The sequence below is a fragment of the Meles meles genome, chromosome 12, assembly GCF_922984935.1.
Source record: "Meles meles chromosome 12, mMelMel3.1 paternal haplotype, whole genome shotgun sequence".
NCBI classification, from domain to species: Eukaryota; Metazoa; Chordata; class Mammalia; order Carnivora; family Mustelidae; genus Meles; species Meles meles.
The window spans coordinates 11,673,126-11,688,624 of record NC_060077.1 but is presented as its reverse complement, the minus strand read 5'-3'; positions in this window follow the sequence as shown (position 1 = coordinate 11,688,624).

The following is a 15,499-nucleotide window of genomic DNA, read 5'->3' as shown; positions in this document are numbered from 1 at the left end:
TTCGCGCCAAGCATCAAGAATCTAACCCAACGTTCGGGGCCGCACCTGTTACAAGAGAGGGCCACCCTTCTGTTTCACAGACTAGCTTTTAAGGGCAAGGCCATGCGGTTGGGCCTGGCCACGCACAGGTGGCCAATGAAAATGTAACACACACAGGAAACTCCACAGTGATGCTAGGTGACCAATTGAATTACAATTTACCCTAGTAGACATTTGAACCAGCCTATTACACCTTGATTAGGATTGGCGCCAAAAAGGCTCCCAGAGGGCGGGGTCCCTACTCCTTGGTAGCTAAGGAGACAGTATGCAACCCCCCACTGATCGGATGTCTCCACCTGGCCTGAACCAACCTTGTGTCTGGGCTTTGTTACCTGGAGCTGGTTTCCGGGAATTGTCTCCAAGTAAATCCCCTGGGGAAAGGGGAGCAGGGACAGTTTCTAAATAAGTCCTTACACTGGTCACTTCACAGTGTGAGCTCTTAATTAGTAAAGACCAAGTTCAAAAAATGCGAACATTGGGGCGCCTGGGTGGCTCAGTGGGTTAAAGCCTCTGCCTTCCGCTCAGGTCATGATCCCAGGGTCCTGGGATTAAGCCCCGCATCGGGCTCTCTGCTCAGTGGGGAGCCTCCTTCCCCCTCTTTCTCTGCCTGCCTCTCTGCTTACTTGTGAGTTCTCCCTCCCTGTCAAATAAATAAATAAAATCTTTAAAAAAATAGTAATAATGAAAAAATAAAGATGGAAAAACCGTTGTTAGCTCAAGGGCCCTAAGAAAACTGGCCACAGGCTGGGTTTGGCCCTTGGCCATAGTTTGCTGACTTTTGTCCTAGAGAATGAGATCTGTGTATGCCTGTTAAACTGTTTTGGCATGATGTGGAAGGGATGTACATTGCTAGTGTACCCGGCCACATTTGCAATTTTTAGATTGTAAGGGCCTATTCAGCCAGAGCGCCCCACCCGATTGAACTGCCATTTTGTTGTTTATGCAGTAAAATTTAAATTGACCCTGTTCCCCCCCACCCCCGGGAACTTACTTAAAAGCAAGTCGGGGAAACCAGTCCCGGGTAACAAAGCCCAAGTACAAGGGTGGGTCAGGTCAAGTGGAGACATTCAATCAGTGGGGGCGCAAACTGTCTCCTAGCTACCAAGGAGTATGGGCCCTGCCCTTGTGGTGCCTTTTGGATGCCCATTCTGACTGAGGTGATAGGCTAATTCAAATAGCTACTATGGGGTGAACTGTAATTCAGTTGGCCACCCATGTGCGACCCAGCATGACTGTGCAGCTTTCTCTGTGTGCTGCAATCTCATTGGCCACCTCTGTATGGCCAGGCTCAACCACAGGACCTTTGCTCTATAAAAGTTAGTCTGTGAGGCAGGGAGGGGTCACTCGCTCCCTGTAAGAGGTGTGGCCCTGGCCGGTCGGTTTGATTCTCGATGCTTGGCGCGAAATAAAGCTTTGCTTGACCTTCGCTTTGTATCAGTCTCGCTCCTTTAATCACGGACCCATTATTGGGGGACCCAACATTGGGGACCCAACAAGATAATTTGCAAACACACAATCATCAGAACAGAAGCCTCCCCACCATCCAACTGAAACCATCCCTGCAGCACCACTGGTGGGCGACGCTTACTTTGGGAAACAGGACCACGATTCCAAGAAAGTCCCTCCGGCAGTTCAGATTAAACAATTCCTAACCTTTGTTTCACTACTCTTCTACCTATAAGATTTGAGACCCGCTCAAGCCAATGTGGGTGGAGGTACAGGAGGAGTGATGTGGGAAACAGAGGCAGAAGAAAAATTATTAAACTTCCTTACCTACTCACAAGCCCTTAAAACAGGCGGAGTGACTCTGCTCTAGGGACTCAACTACCCCCACCTTAAGGCTTTGCTAAGGGCAAAGGACAATCCTAGCCTGACCCACCCCCTACCCCCAACCAGGATCCTGTAAGTTTACTTTTTTTTTTTTTTTTTTTTTTTTTTTTTAAGATTTATTTATTTGACAGATAGAGATTACAAGTAGGCAGAGAGGCAGGCAGAGAGAGAGAGAGAGGAGGAAGCAGGCTCCCAGCCAAGCAGAGAGCCCGATGCGGGGCTCGATCCCAGGACCCCGGGATCATGACCTGAGCTGAAGGCAGAGGCTTTAACCCGCTGAGCCACCCAGGCGCCCCCTGTAAGTTTACTTTAACAATTCCTTTGGAAACTTTATCTCTAAACCTCCAAGATAGTGTCCACAATCATTCCCAAGCACATGGCCCACTGATACACACCTAAAGGGTCTCAGGAGAAGGTTTTATTACTGGTAATGAATAAACTTTTCCCTAGACAATAGCTAGCCCCTCAAGGTCCTAGAAACCTTCCTTCCAAAATTCCTTAGAGACTTACAATCCCCTCCCCAACTTACAAGTATATAATAGACCACTCCTCACATCCCCTGGGCAGCAGCTCTTCCTGCCCACAGGTCCTGACCCCATGCTTTAATAAACCACCATTTTGCACCAAAGTCAAGAATTCTTTCTTGGTCGGGGCGCCTGGGTGGCTCAGTGGGTTAAAGCCTCTGCCTTCGGCTCAGGTCGTGATCTCAGGGTCCTGGGGTCGAGCCCCGCATGGGCCTTTCTGCTCGGTGGGGAGCCTGCTTCTCCCTCTCTCTCTCTGACTGCTGCTCTGCCTACTTGTGATCTCTGTCTGCCAGATAAATAAATAAAATCTTTAAAAAAAAAAAATTCTTTCTTGGTCATCGGCTCCGGACCTCACCCCATTGAACCTCACCTATGTTCTAGAACTTCATCAAGGAGCCTTGAGTTGGGGATCTCCTTGCAGCAACACTTTCACAAAGAATGCTGGGTTTATTTTTTCCCATTCATTGATCTATTCCTTGTTCTACTAAGTCTTCAGTAACACATCTCCTAGGCCAGGTTCCGTGCTAGGCTCTGCTTCTGCAGTGAGCCAGCTGGGCACATGACCTGCCCCCACCATGTATTCAGCTGCCACGATAATGAAACAAGTGAGTGCATCAAGTGAAGCATCACAATGGGATGACAGACATCCCGAGATTGTGGGATTATACTGTGTGGGGCTTATATCACCCTCCATGGACTAAACACTTAATGTTTGGTTTTAGTGCTTAAAAGGAATAATGTATGAGGAATGATGAAAGGAAAGCTAATGTTTACTTAGCTATTTTGGTATCTCTCACTGAGTTCTGACTCATACTCCTTGATTTTGTTCCCAGTCCACATGTGTGGCAAAGACAGTTCAAACAAGGATGAAAGTTAATTTTTATCTCAAGTGAAAGAAGTCTAAAGGTGGGCAGTGAAGGGCTGTTAAAGTGAGCCCACAAAGTCTTTAAGGGACCTGGGCTCCTACAATTGCAATGTTCCAACATCCCTAGGGTATGGCCCTCATCCTCAAGGTTTAATGTGGCTGCTGACATTCCAGTCATCACATCAGTATTCCAGGATGGTAGAAAGGATACTGTTCCCTATAAGGAGACTTCCTAAAAGTTGCACACAATACTTCCATTTATATGTCTTTGGACAAAATTTAGACACATGGCCACATCTAGATACAAAGGAAGAGGCATTTTGCTGGGTATCTGTGTGCCTAGTTAAAACTGGAAGTTCTTCATTCTGAAGAAGAAAAGGAAGATGGCTTAGGGCAAATAGCAATCCCTACCATGTTGTGAAACTCTATCCTATGACTTGACAGTCATCAAGGCAATGCCTTCTTTTCAATATTCTCTAAGCTAAAGAAAATTCCTTTTTAGAGTGATACCTCCCGATACCTAACCTTACCACCAACTTACTCCAAATCTCATGGTGTAGGGTAAGCTTACTTCTGGGAAGGTTTTTCTATACAGTGTACCACTTAACAATATTTTAGCTGCCAGTGTCAGAAAACCAAATTCCAACTAGTGCAAAAAATATTCCAAAATCCTGGAATTATGGCTTTGCCATGGCTTGATTTAGAAGTTTTAAAAGTTTCCACCTCTTGGGCTCCACCTCTACTATGTGGGCTTCATTTTCAGACCATTTACCCATTTTAGTTCTGGTGGGTCTGGACCCTTAGAAGAGCCAAGTGCCCTCAAGAACTCCAGCGTCACACCCTGCCAGCGCAAATTCAATGGCTAGGAGAAAGCCCGATGGTGCTACCAACTGCAGGGACCCGAGGTTCATGCTGATTGGTTCCCTTAATGTGACATCCTATGTCCCCCCTGGCCAATCACTATGGTCAGGGGGATGCGATGTGGTGATTCACTTAGACCTGTGTCATAATAACCCACCTTTAGAGCCAAGAGTGTCCAACTCCAGCACAACCTGGCTAAGAATGAGAAAGGGGTAGATCGCCAAAAGAACACAGAGACTGGAACATTCCCTTCCGAGTTATCATCAAACTTTTAGTACTCCAAACAATTTTGCCAAGAACCCCTTTAGGAATGTGTTGAAAAAAAGAGAACTGTAAAGTTTCTTGACCCTGGGGTCCTGTGAATCAAATTTACTATAAATTTAAGAACATCCACTCTTTAAATCAATGAAAAACAAGGAAATGCTAGGAAGATGTCTGTAACAACGAGGGAGCAAAAGGCAAGCTGAGGAGAAAGCTTGAGCTAAAATCCCATAACCGTCTCCCCCACGTTGGGTGGGACGTGAGTTGACATTTCTTAGGCAATCCTGGCTGTCCTAAAGCTAAGGGAAGGAAAAACAAAGGGTTAATTTATAGAGATTATAGTCCTGTAAGACATGAGTCTCCCTCGGTTTACAAGGGTGGCTCAGTGGGTTGAGCCTCTGCCTTCGCTCTAGTCATGGTCTCTGGGTCCTGGAATAGAGCCAAGCGTGGGGCTCTCCTCTCTACGGGGAGCCTGCTTCCCCCTCCCCCTCTGCCTGCCTCTCTGCCTACCTGTGATGTCTCTCTGTCAAATAAATTTTAAAAAGTTAAAAAAAGAAAAAAGCCTTCTTATCATTAACTTAACTTCCAGAAGGAAATGTAGATAAGATTAAATGCCTTTGGGGCACCTGGGTAGCTCAGTCAGGTAAGGGTCTGCCTTGGGCTCAGGTCCTGATCCCAGCGTCAGGCTTTGTGCTTGGTGGGGAGCCTGCTTCTCCCTCTCCTGCCGCTCTCCCTGCTTGTCCATGCTCTCTTGGTGACAATAAATAAAAAAAATTAAATGCCCTTATAATCTGCAGTCCTTTGACAAATCCTTGAGGGAGGCAGAGTATAATATTCCTCAAGGAAGCTCACAACTGTCTTAATGTTAATGCCTTGCTGGAGGGAAAAACAACCTTAACTTAATGGTGAGGCCCCCAGTGTCTTATAAATCCTCTTTAGCATATGAAAGTTCTTTTGAAAATCTCCCTTTTCCTTACCTCCCTCAACTCCCAAGTACAGAATCAGTCACTCCTCACAATCCTGGGGCAGCAGCTCTTTCAGTCCAGGGGTCCTGTCCCTGTGCTTTAAGAAAACCCCATTTTGTTTCAAAGAATTCTTTCTTGATTGTCGTCTCTGGACATCACCCCGCCAAATCTCACCTAGATTCCAAAACTAAATCATATAATGTTGACTTAGACATTCTAGACACTTACTAATCTCCTCGTGTTTTCAGGGACAGGAACCAATTAGATCCCTAAGTAACTGTCTGAAGAAAAACAAAGTTCTCAGGTTATGAACAACCTAATCTCTCTGGGTATTTGTATATGGGTAAGTCACAGGAGTATTGGATGTAAAGCTGCTGTTTCTGCCTTTGGTCTTGCTGAGTGTCCAAGAGGGAATGCTTGGCTTCTGGTTGAATAAAGGACACAAGGAACTTTCCTGGTAGCCTGGAGAACTGGCTTGGCCAGGCAGGTTTTTAAAAATTTGTTTTATTTTAAGCTGTCATCATCAAGACAGCATGGTACTGGCACAAAAACAGACACATAGATCAATGGAACAGAATAGAGAGCCCAGAAATAGACCCTCAACTCTATGGTCAACTAATCTTCGACAAAGCAGGAAAGAATGTCCAATGGAAAAAAGACAGCCTCTTCAATAAATGGTGCTGGGAAAATTGGACAGCCACATGCAGAAAAATGAAATTGGACCACTTCCTTACACCACACATGAAAATAGACTCAAAATGAACGAAGGGCCTCAATGTGAGAAAGGAATCCATCAAAATCCTTGAGGAGAACACAGGCAGCAATCTCTTCGACCTCAGCCGCAGCAACATCTTCCTAGGAACAACTGCAAAGGCAAGGGAAGCAAGGGCAAAAATGAACTATTGGGGTTTCATCAAGATCAAAAGCTTTTGCACAGCAAAGGAAACAGTTAACAAAACCAAAAGACAACTGACAGGATGGGAGAAGATATTTGCAAACGACATATCAGATAAAGGGCTAGTGTCCAAAATCTATAAGGAACTTAGCAAACTCAACACCCAAAGAACAAATAATCCAATCAAGAAATGGGCAGAGGACATGAACAGACATTTCTGCAAAGAAGACATCCAAATGGCCAACGGACACATGAAAAAGTGCTCCATATCACTCGGCATCAGGGAAATACAAATCAAAACCACAATGAGATACCACCTCACACCAGTCAGAATGGCTAAAATTAACAAGTCAGGAAATGACAGATGCTGGCGAGGATGCAGAGAAAGGGGAACCCTCCTCCACTGTTGGTGGGAATGCAAGCTGGTGCAACCTCTCTGGAAAACAGCATGGAGGTTCCTCAAAATGTTGAAAACAGAACTACCCTATGACCCAGCAATTGCACTACTGGGTATTTACCCTAAAGATACAAACATAGTGATCCGAAGGGGCACGTGCACCCGAATGTTTATAGCAGCAATGTCTACAATAGCCAAACTATGGAAAGAACCTAGATGTCCATCAACAGATGAATGGATAAAGAAGATGTGGTATATATACACAATGGAATACTATGCAGCCATCAAAAGAAACGAAATCTTGCCATTTGCGACGAGGGGGATGGAACTAGAGGGTATCATGCTTAGTGAAATAAGTCAATCGGAGAAAGACAACTATCATATGATCTCCCTGATATGAGGACGTGGAGATGCAACATGGGGGGTTAGGGGGATAGGAGAAGAATAAATGAAACAAGATGGGATTGGGAGGGAGACAAACCGTAAGTGACTCTTAATCTCACAAAACAAACTGAGGGTTGCTGGGGGTGGAGGGGGTTGGGAGAGGGGGAGTGGGGTTATGGACATTGGGGAGGGTGTGTGCTATGGTGAGTGCTGTGAAGTGTGTAAACCTGGCGATTCACAGACCTGTACCCCTGGGGATAAAAATACATTATATGTTTATAAAAAAATAAGAAATAAATAAAAATTTTTTAAAAATTTTGTTTTTAAGTGTCAGCGCCACCTCGTGGGCAATAAGTACAACTACAGCGCCATCCTCTCCAGGAGCTGATAGACCTACTTGGTGGGGTCTTTCAAAGACCGTGTTACGACACAGTGTATGCTAGTGACGTCTGGCAGGCAATGCAATGAGGGAATCAAGAGGCCAGGGTCACATACCCCAAATAACTGAACAGAGAGACTCCAGCAAAAACTTATACACGAATGTTCGCAGCAGTACTACTGGCAGTAGCCAAAGGGTGGAAACAATCCAAATGTCCATCACCAGATAAAGGGATAAACAGAATGTGATCTATTCACGTAATGGAATATATTCAACCATGAAAAGGAGTGGAAGCACTGACACATGATGCAACATGGACGAACCGCAAAGATATGAGGCTGAGAGAAAGAAGCCAGACACAGAAGGCCACATAGTGTAGGATTCCATGTATATGAAATGTCCAGAATAGGCAAATCCATAGAGATGGAGAGTAGACTGGTGGTTACAGAGGCTGGAGGTTGGGGGGTGACTACTTAATGGGTGTGGGGTTTCCTTTTGGGATGATGAAATGTTTGGGAACTGGACAGTGATAATAGTTGTATATCACTATGAACGTAACAAATGACAAAGAATTGTTTACCTTAAATGGCCAATGTTATGTTATGAATTTCCCCTCAAATAAAAAAAATAAAGCAGCCAGAGTCACAGAGCTGTCTGGGGTAACTCCGGCAAGCTGTGTAACCCCTATGGTCACTTCTAGCTCTCATTCAGCAATTTTGTGAAGGATAAAAGGGGACTGATATTTATTGATTCATACTGACTTTATTAACCTTTTTTCAGAAGGAAATACACATGGTAAGAAAAAAATCAGTGAAATATAAATCTGGCTTCCAATCTTGTGGCCCCAGGAAGAAATATTTAAGGGGTACCTACTAAGTGCCAGGTGATGCTGCTACCTCTGGTTTGGGAGCCGCACTTAATAAAAGAGGGACCATAGGGGTGCCTGGGTGGCTCAGTGGGTTAAAACCTCTGCCTTCAGCTCAGGTCATGATCCCAGGGTCCTGGTCCTGCGAGCCACTCATGAGCCCCGCATTGCATCCGGCGCTCTGCTCGGCAGGGAGCCTGCTTCCCTTCCTCTCTCTCTGCCTGCCTCTCTGCCTACTTGTGATCTCTCTCCGTCAAATAAATAAATAAAATCTTTAAAAAAAAAAAAAAAAGAGGGACCAGAACTTCCTTCAGAAAGATTGGTGTTTGCTTCCTTTTTTCTTTTCTTTTCTTTTTTTTTTTTTTTTGTAAGATTTTAGTTATTTATTGTACAGAGAAAGAGGGAGAGAACAAGCAGGGGGAGCAGCAGAGGGACAAGGAGAGGGAGAAGACTCCTCTCTTTAATCCCATTGCCAGGGGTGGGGGAAAGGATGTCACTTCTGTATATTATCTGGTGATGGTAGATGATGATGATGATGATGATGATGATGGTGATGATAAAAATGGAGAGTTTGACAGTTTATTTTTAAGCTACATCTAAGTGTCATATGCCTTCCTGTACATTTGAGGTAACCTCTGTGTCTTGTTTCTTAGCAAGTGGAAATCACGACTGTCAAGTAAGGTATAACAATTCTTTTTTTTTTTTTTTTTTTAATTTGACAGACAGAGATCACAAGTAGGCAGAGAGGCAGGCAGAGAGAGAGGGGGAAGCAGGCTCCCCGCTGAGCAGAGAGCCCAATGCGGGCTCCATCCCAGGACGCTGGGATCATGACCTGAGCCCAAGGCAGAGGCTTTACCCACTGAGCCACCCAGGCACCCCAAGGTATTACAATTCTTTAGTAAGTGTGCCTTTTCCAAATCCACTTTTCCATTTGGGCTTCAAGAGCCTACCAAGTGAAACTGCTATTTAATAAGTACAGAGTTTCAGTCTTGCAGGATGAGAAAGCTGTGGAGACTGATTGTACACCAATGTGAATATACTTAGATCCCCTCAACTATACACTTAGAAATGGTTATAATGGTAAATTTTACCTTATACTTTTTTAAAAAAGATTATTTATTTATTTATTTGACAGAGATCACAAGTAAGTAGAGAAGCAGGCAGAGAGAGAGGAGGAAGCAGGCTCTCTGCTGAGCAGAGAGCCCGATGCGGGGCTCGATTCCAGGACCCTGAGATCATGACCTGAGCCAAAGGCAGAGGCTTTAGCCCACGGAGCCACCCAGGAACCCCTGTTTTTTTTTTAATCACAGTAAGTAACAAGGCTACCAAGTGAGACATATGAAAAGCTGTCCCAGGAGAGCAATGGTGTTTCTGTGGCTCTCAAAGGAGAGACCTGGGCCACTGGCAAACAGTGAGGGAAGCCAACGGGAGTCCTCTCGCAATGGGCAGGAAAGGCTGTGTGTGAGATGGTTCAGACCGGGTCAAGGAAGTGTTCCAAAGCAGGGACGCGGAGGAAATGCAGGACCGGATTGCTAGGGTTCCTTCCAACTCTGAGAAGCTGAAGGACTGGAGCCAAGTTCAGCAAATGCTTAAATTTTCCATTCACAGACTGTAAGATCTTATTACAATATATTTGAAGAACAGAAGTTTGGGTGAAAAAACAAACACCACCACCAGCAGCGTGTGCTCTCCGGCTATGGGAGAATAGAACCGAGTACGACCTTTCCGGTAGGAATCCACTGCTAAAAATGTATCCAAGACAACAACGGGACAAGTGTGAAAAGCATGTCATTGTTATTTCTAATAGCAGAAAAATCCAACAACTTAAATGTCCATTAAAAAAAAAAAAAGCAACAGTGGCCATTTGATGGCATTTGGAGGGACAAGGTGCCACTCTAAGCAAAAGGGAGATGTTTGGAGGAGGCTGTGGGACAGGAAGTGCAGTGAGCCAGGAATGCTGTTCCTTTCTGCTTCTCTCCACAGCCTTCTCCTTTCTCCGCAGAAGGTCTTTCACCACTTTAATATTCATGGGACAGACAATGACTGCCTCAGCCTGGACACCATGACCTCTGACTGGCTTAACATTTAAGTCTCAATTCCCAGGAGTTTCCTATCGGCCCGGCTTGGGTCAGATGCCCATTCCTGAGCCAGTCAGCTGTGGTTGGAGGATGGGATCATACGGCACTCACTTGTAGTTAGGCCCATCACCTAGGCAGGGGCTGTTGAGTGACGGGCACCATGAGGTGTCTATACTCGCTCACCAGAGCCACCTAGGACCAGGTGGAAGCAACTGCATCACCAGGCAGCTTCCAAGCAATGCAGAACCCCAGGTTCCACTCCCACACCTAGGAATCATTTTAACAAGGTCCTCAATGGTTGGTATGTCTATTAAAGTTTGACAGACACTGGTCTATCACAAGAAAGGAAGGCTGGCTCCCCTTTGTTTCCTTCCTTCCTCCCATCTTTCCTTCCCTCCCTCCCTCCATCCCTTACTCGAACAATTTTATTGCTGTATATCATACATACCATACAATTCAACTATTTAAAGCACATCACTCAAATTTTTAGTACATTCACATCATCACAGACAATTGTAGAACATTTTCATCGTCCAAAAAAGAAACCCATACTCCTTGGCTTTCATCTCCCAACTGCCCCCCTTCCCATTCCTCCAATTACCCTCCTCCCTGGCTTGTGTCTAAAGATTTGCCTGTCGTGGACATTTCATGTAAGTCGAGTCATACAGTATGTGGCCTCTTCTGTTTGGCTTCTTTCACTTAGTGGAATGTTTTCAAGATTCATGCACAGTGTAGCGCACATCAGCACTTCTTGCCTTTGTATGGCCCGATACTATTTCAGCATAGGGACAGGTCACATTTTGTCTATCTATTCATCTTCTGTTTTCACTTTTTGGCTATTATGAATCATGCTGATAGGAACATTCACGCACAAGTGTTTGGGTGGACATATTTTCATTTCTCTTGGTTAGATTTCCATTTTTGCAGGGGGAAAAAAATCACATAACAAACTCAGACGTGACTGGGCCCTGCTGGGCAGCTTCTGGTATCACCCAGTGCTAATCTTGAAACGGGACTCAGAACTGTGTAGATCTGCTCCGAAGCAAAAATATGCCTGAAAGCAAAACTTATTGAAGCTTTTTGGAGGAACAAGGGGAAGTGACACGTCACATGGGGTTCGAACTATCAGTCCAGTCCTTTCCTACCCCACACGCATCCTCTCCCTTCCCCCTAGCCCAGGGGTTTCCTTTTCTCTTGTTCTTCACTCTCCATGGCCCCTCCTTTTCCTCTCTCCCAGCATTCCCCTGACTCATCCTTTTCCGCCACACAGCAAACCAGCTGGGCACACTCTGCTCCCCCTCACTCACCTCCAGACTTGTTCAGCAAATCAAGGACCTTTCCTGGAGAAGAGTGGTAACTGATAAATCAACCACCTGCCACAAATAATTGTACTTCCTGCTGGTCTGCACATCCCAGACTATCTCACGACAAACACACATTTACAAGTGCATATAAAAACATCTGAAGTATAGAAAACCGTGTGTGTGTCAATAATAAACTTTTATACAATCGTTCATTATTACTTATGAGAAGCACTGCCTTTATCTCGAACGCTTAGTATCTTACTGCTTTTCACTTTTTCTACTATGAGCATCTTTCATTTCAGTGCATATAACAGGCCTCTTGTCCAATGGCTACCCTGTTACTTAATGCATAAGTGTTTATAAGCTATTGAACGAGCCCCTACTAATGGATATTCAGGTAATATTACTTTTATAACCAGCAAACACAATAGGGAGAATTTAATTTCGAAAAAATCACAGTTAAAAAAGGAAGACACCACCACAACAGAAAACCAGTGTTCCAGTCGGTTTCTCCTGCTGATTTTCAGTTTGTTACTGGAATTTTCATGTCACCTGGAGAAAGAGCCCCCCTGGGGTGTGATGATTAGTGTGCCTCTGGGCACGTTCTTTCTGTACAATTGAGCAAAACATTTTCGCTCTGACTGATGATGAGCTGTTCACCAGGCAGTAACCGCTGGGAGGGATCGCACGACTTGTCCAGCTGGAGCAGAACTTGACTGCATTGGAGCATCAGCTATCCTTGGATCTGATAACCCCATAACTCTTGAGCACTGAGTCCTGGAGCTTCTCCTTCATTTGACTTGCCCTGGCAAACATGCTGCTGGTCCCTCCACTCTCACTACAATGTCTTAAATCATCAGCACCAGTCCCCACCCCATGTCTTCTCTGGAATGGTACTCAACTCACTTCCTTCAGGACCTGGTATTTCCTCCAGCCCTACACGCACTTTGTACTTAGCCCAGACTTCCACGTGTTGCCTATAGTATCTTTTACTTGATCTGTTTCCTTCATTATTCTTTTTAAAGACTTTATCTATTTATTTGACACAGAGAGAGAGAGCACAAGTAGGCAGAGAAGCAGGCAGAGGGAGAGGGAGAAGCAGGCTTCCCGCCAAGCAGGGAGCCTGATGTGGGGCTCCATCCCAGGACCTGGGGATCATGACCTGAGCCGAAGGCAGCCGCTTAACAGACTAAGCCACTCAGCCCTGTTTCCTTCTTTAGACCCTGAATTCTCTGATGGTAGAGACCAACTTGTATCCCTAGAGTAAGTGCTCAATGAATGTGTGTTACAATGCCTGAAGGGATATATTACAAAAGAACTGGGGTGCCACTTAAGGACTGCATTATTCTGAACTCAGGAACATGGGCCTGGGACATGGAGGCACGGAAAATGGCCTCTCAAGGTTGAAGACGGTGGCTAAGGGAGCAGTGGAACCCTGCTAGGCAAAGAATGGGTCATAAATTAGCATCACCTGGATACTTGTGAGAAATACAGACTCTCAGGCTCCAGCTCAGGCACAGTGAACCCAAGCGTGCATTTGAATAAGATCCCCGTGGGATCTGTCTGCACCTTAAGGTTTTGGAAGTACTGTGCTAGAAGAGGTGTTGCTAGGCCTTTGGACCAACTAATTTATTCTTGTCTTGAGTAGGTGGGAAGACTTCTGGGCAAGGTACAGTAAGGAGCACATTGCAATAACCCTTGCCTCAGCTACACTGATGGTGCTTCGGTTGGAAAATGGGGCTATGGCACCAGAATCAGGTCTGTTCTCGGTTCCAGGATGAGCTGCCTCTTAACAGCTGGGTGATCCAGCTCATTGCTGGGCACACAGTAAGTTGTCAATAAATATTTTTGGATCAATTACTGAAGATTGGTTAAGCCTAGTTAATCTCGATTAGTCTTATTTCCTCATCTATAAAACAGGGTTGACGACAGTCATCTGTCTGTCTGCACCCACCTCCCAGGGCTGCTAGGAGGTTAAATGAGATAAGGTAGGTGAAGACTATCTTCGAGGTGTTAGTTCCTACCACAGAATAAAACTTGGGTTTCTGCAGAGTTTCTGGAAAGGAGGTAAGTTGTGTTTCCACAAAAGCCAGCTGCCGTTACAGGTGCTATGCTAGGGGCAGGTAAATGCAAACCTGGTTTCAGAGAAGGGCAGCAGGAAAGAGTTAACAAAGGCTGCCTCTGGTAGTGAGTTCATAGATTTCCACTGTTTGCATTAACTGCTAGACTGTTCAATTCTTTTTTTTTTTTTTTTAAAGATTTTATTTATTTATTTGACAGAGAGAGCATAAGCAGACAGAGCTGCGGAGAGAGAGAAAGAGAGAGAGAGAGAGAGAGAAGCAGGCTCCCTGCAGCTGAACATGGGGCTTGAGCCCAGGACCCTGGGATCACGACCTGAGCTGAAGGCAGATATTTAACCAACTGAGCCTCCCAGGCGCCCTATACTTGTTCAGCTCTTAAAAACTGATGACATACACAATGCTTCTGAAATTGGAAAAGAAACTCCAACTAGAGGGAAAACATGGTGGGGGGGGAGGGAAAAAGGCTATATGGTTTTCAACTGCTTCCTTATCTCAAATCTTCAAAGGTCCCACTTGGAATGCGAGCTATACCAAGCCACCAAAGGAAAAGAAAGTGAACATACTTCCCTGGCAGTTACTCAAGCAGATTATCCAATAAGTGACTGACTAAACACGTCAGACTCACAAGTTCACCACCCTTGTTCCAAGCACTTAGAAAATTCATCTAGTAGCCTGGGTCTGTTAATATTTTAACTGGCCTTTTAACTGTGTTATGAAATAATTCAGTTTAAAAAGGAAAGATCCTTTTGAGAATAATGGGGCTAATTGTCATATTGGTTTTTTTCATTAAGGTCAAATTCACAGAACATAAAATTGACCACTATTTTAAACTGTACAATTCAGTGGCACTCAGCACATTCTCAATGCCGTACAACCACCACTTCTAATTTCAAAACATTTTCATCACCCTAAAAGGGAGTTCTGTATCAATGAAACGGTTACTCCCAATTTCCTTCTCCACCCAGGCCTTGGCAACCACTGGTCTGGTTTTTGTCTCTATGGGTTTGCCTGTTCTCGAAATGTCATATGAACGAAATCATACAATATGTGACCTTTTGTTCTGGCTTCTCTTGTTCTGCATCATGTCTTTGAGGTTTAGTAGCAGGAATCAGTGCTTCTTTCCTTTTTTTTTTTTTTTAAGATTTTATTTATTTATTTGACAGACAGAGATTACAAGTAGGCAGAGAGGCAGGCAGAGAGAGAGAGGAGGAAGCAGGCTCCCTGCCGAGCAGAGAGCCCAATGCGGGGCTCGATCCCAGGACCCTGAGATCGTGACCTGAGCCAAAGGCAGAGGCTTAACCTACTGAGCCACCCAGGAGCCCCAGTGCTTCTTTCCTTTTTATGACTGAATAATATTCCATCATATAGATATACCACATTTTGTTAATCTGCTCATGTGTTGAAAGACATCTGGGATGTTTCCATCTGCAGCCATTGTGAATGGTGCTGCTATGAACATTTGTTTGTAAGTATTTGCTTGAATACCTATTTCTGGTTCTTTGGGGGTATATATCTAGGATAGAATTGCTGAGACACATGGGGATTCTATGGTTAGCTTTCAGAGGAGCTGCCAAACTGTTTTCCACAGCTGTAAATCATCTTACACACTAACCAGTATAAAATGTATGAGAGCTTATGAGGGTTCCGGGTTCCTCATATCCTCACCAACCCTTGCCAAGCAGGGTCACTCTTCTGAAACTGATGAAGGGCACTTGTGCATCAGAGAAAATGACATGTGGTGTCATTTGGCTGCAGGTTCTCATCCACCCAG